At 36.5% G+C, this 6,414-nt stretch overlaps 1 non-coding gene across 1 annotated transcript; it reads left to right on the forward strand.

Annotated features, from left to right (window-relative positions):
• The first annotated feature begins 198 nt into the window (after nt 1–198).
• LOC138140975 (5S ribosomal RNA) lies at nt 199–318 on the forward strand. The gene has a single exon (XR_011162877.1). It is a non-coding gene; the product is annotated as a 5S ribosomal RNA (ribosomal RNA).
• The last annotated feature ends 6,096 nt before the right edge of the window (nt 319–6,414 follow it).

The following is a 6,414-nucleotide window of genomic DNA, read 5'->3' on the forward strand; positions in this document are numbered from 1 at the left end:
GTCCGTCTAGTAGTCTCTCTTGTCGTTAGAGCGTGACGTGGTGGTTGTTGTGGGATTTCCCGTTAGTTCGGTCCGACGTCGGTCGTCAGAGGGTAAGTGCATACGGAAACGAAACGCATCGCGTTTTGATGTTCATATTCGTGCATCGGAATGTTAAAAGCAATATATTTTACACCAACGATCACACCTAAACACCACGGCAACGGCCATACCACGTTGAAAAGCACCGGTTCTCGTCCGATCACCGAAGTTAAGCAACGTCGGGCGCGGTCAGTACTTGGATGGGTGACCGCTTGGGAACACCGCGTGCCGTTGCCCCCCAACACTTTTTGTTTTTTTTTGAAATCCATAGCAACCACCGAACCGATTTGTTTTTCGTGCAGGTATTCGGAAACATGCACAGACCCGTATAATGTAGATTCATAGCTTTAAGTACTAGATAATTAAGAAAACAATTTTTTTTGTCGATTAATTGTAAACAATTGCAGAATAAAAACTCGTCAAACGGTAAAGGTTGTCGTTCGATCACCGAAGGTAAGCCACGCGGGCAGCGGTCAGCACTTGGACGGGTGACCGGTTCATTATATTCCTTCCGTGAGTTTAACAAAGATAACATATGCAAATGTCGTAAGTGCGACGAGGAAGACGGCGATCTTTTAATGTAAAAAAAATATATATTAGGTTACGCGTACATGCCACTTTGACTGCTGCTTTATTTTTTTGGTTTTTAAATAATTAGAGATCTGAATTCAACATATCAGTTCTATGTTATAATGGACAGACAATGTTGTATTCTTGGCCCCTAACACGTTAAGACCAACATAAAAACTAGAATAACTTACCATTCGTTAAACGTTAAACAATTTCGAACCACGTTTTTTTGAGCTCGAACAAACTCATAACACAACACTCATTTATTAGTCACTGGACCATTGTAAAACGAGAAGAGAGAAAAACCATGCGAAACTATTTTTAAAACGAAGAGAATAAAGGTTTTAAATGGTAGGGCTGTATGACAGACTTGTCAATTATCGTGGGGGGTACGGCTGAGATTTATGACGAAATCGAGCGGCGCCGGCGGTCGGTCACTTTCACGAAAGAGGTCTAAACACGGGTCGTTTACGATACCCTCTGGTTACTAGAAAAGTTCTAGACAGATGTTTGTCGGCTTTTCGAGGTATTTATTTGTGAGTCCAAAGACTCAATGGAGTAATATCGGACTGAAATTCCAAGATTTTGCTGTGTAATCCAAAAAACTATGTTCCTCGTAACATTTAACGATGTGTTAATTCAACTATTATTTTAATTTTTCGTATACGTATTTATACTAAAAAGTACAGCGCTTCCAACAGTGAATTGTGAATTGAAAATGTTTCAAAGAAAGATCGATAGTTTTGAAAAAAATTACATATTAATAAATTTAGATAGATTTAGAAGTATACATTGCACTTACTTTTCAAAATTATTGTACTTCTGATTTGGTTGAAATAACATAATATGTAGCAGTCATAGTCTTGTGTACATTGCAGTCGCGGCTGGTGTTGGGTAAAACCTTTATTTTTTAGGGGGTCATTACCCAAATGACCTCATGGACCAGCCGTTCCTGTTAGGTTTTATATATCAAATTGATTCGTCTGTCTTTTTCATCATGCCTTCGAAAAGCGAGCTCCTGTTTCGCCAAAGTAACTGTGACGTCAATTAAATACGATAATAAAATTCGGTTTTTCCGAACTTATTGTGAGTGAGAGCAGTGAGAGCATCTTCTTTTCGTATCCCACCTCCACCCGGCGGCAGTAGTGCAGTGCTTATCAACATAATTACCGGCGTCTCGCCTCCACATTTTGACTTTTTTGTGTTTTATGTGTTCTCTAAGTCCAAAATTTTTAAATTTTTAAAAAGAGATTGCGGTACTATTCCTGTTGCTGAAATTATAATAATATATTTATTAATTTTTGTATTATATGTCTGTGTTATATTGTGTGAATTTGGAACAGCTATATCTAAAAGATATGCTTGCTTTTGTTGTTTATTTAAAATAATAATGTCTGGTCTGTTATGCTGAATGTGAATGTCAGTTAAAACTGTGCGATCAAAATATAATTTGTAATTGTCATTTTCTAAACAACTTTCTGGTTTATAAATGTAATGTGGTTGTGTATCCTTTAATAAATTGAATTTAACTGCTAAATTCATGTGTATAATTTTTGCGAATATATCATGACGTTTTTTATATTCGCTGTGAGCCAAAACGGTGCAAGATCTTGTATTGCAAATATAAAACCCTCAGCTCTTTAAAATATCTCCCATGTAAAGACTTTTGTTTTATATTTGCTATAGTGTCATATCACGAGCTCTATTGAGAAAATAATTTTTTAGTGAAGCAATTTGATTGTGTTGTAGAATTTCTAGATTTGAAAAACCCCTACCACCATTTTCGCGTGGTAAATTAAATCTTTCAACAGCAGATTTGGGGTGATGTTTACAAAATTTTGTAAAGAGAACTCTAGTTTGAATATTTATATTCTTTAAATTAGTTTTGGACCATTTTATAACACCAAAAGAATAGATTTAATTTGATTTGATTGATTAATACCTAAATATTTATAAAATTCTCCTTTATTTAAATTTTTAATGATTTCTCCTTCTTTAGTTATATATTCTAAATTTTCGTAATGACCACGACATATTGATTGATTTTCAGTTATTGTTAAGTTTTATGTCATCCATATAAAGAAGGTGATTTAATTTAATATTAATTTTATAAATTTTAAGAATTTTAATTAACCATGAATGTGGTACTGAATCATAGGCTTTTTTGTAGTCTATGAATTGTTGTTGCATTATTTTCCAAACGTTTGAGACTTAAAATATTCGTCAAATGTTCTTCTTTTTTTAAATCAGAATACCCCTGACAAATCCGAACATTTTGTTTTGCGGTAGATAAAAGTAAACATGGGCCAAGACAGAATATTAATATTCGGTGTGGAATTTTCCTGCGTTCTTGTTCATTTCTATCGAAGTGCTCACGAAAAGTTGTGAATATCAACACTTTGTAATTGTCGTAGTGAAAAATAAAAAAGATAGCTATGGGGCACAACTTATTTCGCACTTCATTAGAAAAGTAACAGTATTAAAATAAAAAAAATATTTTTCTAAATTTCGAACGTTAGGTCTATCCTGACCAGCCGCCAATTAGTGGTATTATTTTATTTTTTGCTGTTTTCCACAATAGTTATTTTTATATTAAATCATTGATTCAAAAAATTGAAATTAAAAATTCAAATTTTTGAAGGAACTCTGAAGTTTCAATGCAGTGACCATGTTGCTAGGTAACTAATAAAAAACAGTGCGTGAAATGAAAAACAGAAATAGTCGTATGCGTTTTGTATGGTTTCTATGGTTTCGATCTTACTAACAATGCAATGAAAATGACCCACTTCAGGCACAGATAACTATGCGTGAATTTCAATTTTTTGAATCAATTATATAAAAACAAAATTGATTTGGCGGCCGCTACACAAAAGTGGTGGGAGGCGAGAACCTGTTTCCGCCGGTCAATTTTAAAATTAATAAATTTTCCCTGGATACGTATTCGACTTATCCGGTACGAGTTATTTTTAAATTAACTTAATGGCCCGTTGCTCTTGTTCTTTTTACATTGAATATGCGATGTTTTGGCATCGTTAGCAATAGTACAATACTCACGCATTTTTAATCTAAAATTAACAAAACTTGAATGGATCGGGATTATCACACTTCTGAATTGAAGTTTTCATTCGTTTAAAATATAATTGATAGTAATACGTAATGCGGATTGCCTAAACGTTGCTTCCATCACGTCAACATCACACATTCACGTTCGCCCGTAGAAATGGCGTGATGCACACGAAATCGATCCAAAAAGGCTCATAATATTTGTGTCACGCGAATCTACGTCGAAAACTAGAAAAAAAAAAAATTCAATTCGAATTTCAATAATCGAAACGATGCGTCGTCGATACTAAACGTAGGTAGTAACTAAAGTGTGATCGGGTGCGATAAAAGTGTCCGTCAATAATCATCATCCGACAATCATTTAATAGACGAACGCTAATTTTTGGCACTCACTCGGACGACAGAACCAGTCCAGACGGAAACCGGGGCGCGGGGTGGGTGGGTGGTTGTATGTCCGTGAATCTGTCCGGCGCGCGTCAACATTTCAGTTATCGTCGCGAGAGTTAAAACGAAAGGTGGTTAGTGTGAAAGTGACGTTTTTTCGTGGAGACACGTTACGAAGGGTGAGTACCTAATATAATATAAAACCAACCGAAAACCCACAATAGTGCCCCGGTTTATTATCGTGAATAGGTGTTTGGTAAATATTTTCTGTATTCCAACTAGCAAGTCTTTTATCAAAAAACTCCGGCAACATGGCTATTGTGGTATTGTTGATACCACCTAACTGAAGAACTTAGTTAATAACTAAGTCGACGATTTTATCGGGAAATTGAACGGAGAAACAAAAATAGCTCTTAGCGACAGTTGCCTGAAGTCGCAAATAACGGCGATTGACGAAATCACGTTTTTTTTATTTTAATTCCAATGAACAATACACAGGGTCACAATTATCTGTTATGTATTCTATAATGTTTTGCAAAGTAAATAATGTGAGTTGTCATGCGTAATATTAATTAGCTAAGTAATTTTTGCAAGTATTTTATGTCAGATATGCAATGTATAATAACGTAATGTTGCAAAGTATTTTAATTTTTATGCTAGGTAGAGATAATAACTCGACAATAACTCTTCTCTAATGAAAAAAAAAATAGAAAATGATTTAGGAACATAAAAAATCTCATTAAAACAGGAACAATTGAAATTAAAATAAACATAACATTCTGTACTAAAGTACAGTTTTGTTCACTCCTTTTTTCAAAGTCTTCTGTCCTCTCATTTGCACATACTGCTATTCCAAAACAGTGAAATTGTCTGTTTCAGGGAATCCTTAACGTTCCTTGCTAATGTCAACAACGTTTTCGATGAAACAAAGAGTCGGAAAAATGTCGGCTCATTGTATTCAATAACATACGCGACTACAAAACCATCTGTATCATTTGTAGGAATCGCGGTTTTTTCGATGAGAATTCGTTCTAATTTTTTCTTTCTTAAAAAAGCTAAGTAATTTTAATTTCACTAAAGATGAACATTTAGGCTATATGCTGGGTAATGCAAATCCATCAACCATCAACTAGGTTGTTCAGCAGATGTACGATTGTTTATTTGATTTCTTCTTCCGAAGAGTTGTATTCTGGCAAAATAGAAATTTATTCATAACATAACCTCAATCAACTAAATTATTTCGAATACAATAACCACATAACTACAAGTTGGATAGGCATGGGTGCAAAATACCGATAATGCATGAAACCTAATAATAATAATAATGACATAATAAAAGTTAATTAAAAATCGCTGTTTCACGTCTTTTTCTTTTTTGTTCGAGAGTTTTTGTGGTTCTGAAAAGAACCGTTTATAAATGTGTCGAAAACGAAAAACATCTATTTCGAACTGGTGTACTTGGTGACGGCTTTGGTACCTTCGGAGACGGCGTGCTTGGCCAACTCACCGGGCAACAACAGACGCACGGCAGTTTGAATTTCTCTGCTGGTGATCGTCGAACGTTTGTTGTAGTGTGCCAGACGGGAAGCTTCAGCGGCGATACGTTCGAAGATGTCGTTCACGAAACTGTTCATTATGCTCATAGCCTTACTAGAGATACCGGTGTCGGGATGGACTTGTTTCAACACCTTGTAGATGTAGATGGCATAGCTCTCCTTCCTCCTGCGCTTCTTTTTTTTGTCGCTCTTGGAAATGTTCTTCTGAGCTTTCCCGGCCTTCTTGGCTGCCTTACCACTTGTCTTCGGCGGCATTTTTCAATTCAATTCGATTCAACAAACTCGCGAACTGCTCTGACTCGTGTGCGTGCGTTAACTTTGCACCACCACCTTTCTGATAGGTAGTGTGTTCACCAGAACCCCACCTGAAAACGGGCTCCCACCAATCGTCACGTCCTATTCTCCTATCACGGAGGCTATAAATTCGAAGCACAGCTACCAGCTTTTACAATCGACGAGTCCCGTCCGTCAGTTTTATTACTTCTCGTGGTGTCTAACGAACGAACTTAAAATGTCAGGTCGCGGTAAAGGAGGTAAAGTGAAGGGAAAAGCGAAATCCCGTTCGAGCCGTGCCGGTCTCCAGTTTCCGGTGGGTAGGATACATCGTCTTCTCAGAAAAGGAAATTACGCGGAACGCGTCGGTGCAGGAGCTCCCGTCTATTTGGCCGCCGTCATGGAGTACTTAGCCGCCGAAGTTCTAGAATTGGCAGGAAACGCTGCCCGTGACAACAAGAAGACACGTATTATACCGCGTCATCTG

This window comes from Tenebrio molitor, unplaced genomic scaffold (genome assembly GCF_963966145.1).
Source record: "Tenebrio molitor unplaced genomic scaffold, icTenMoli1.1 SCAFFOLD_687, whole genome shotgun sequence".
NCBI classification, from domain to species: domain Eukaryota; kingdom Metazoa; phylum Arthropoda; class Insecta; order Coleoptera; family Tenebrionidae; genus Tenebrio; species Tenebrio molitor.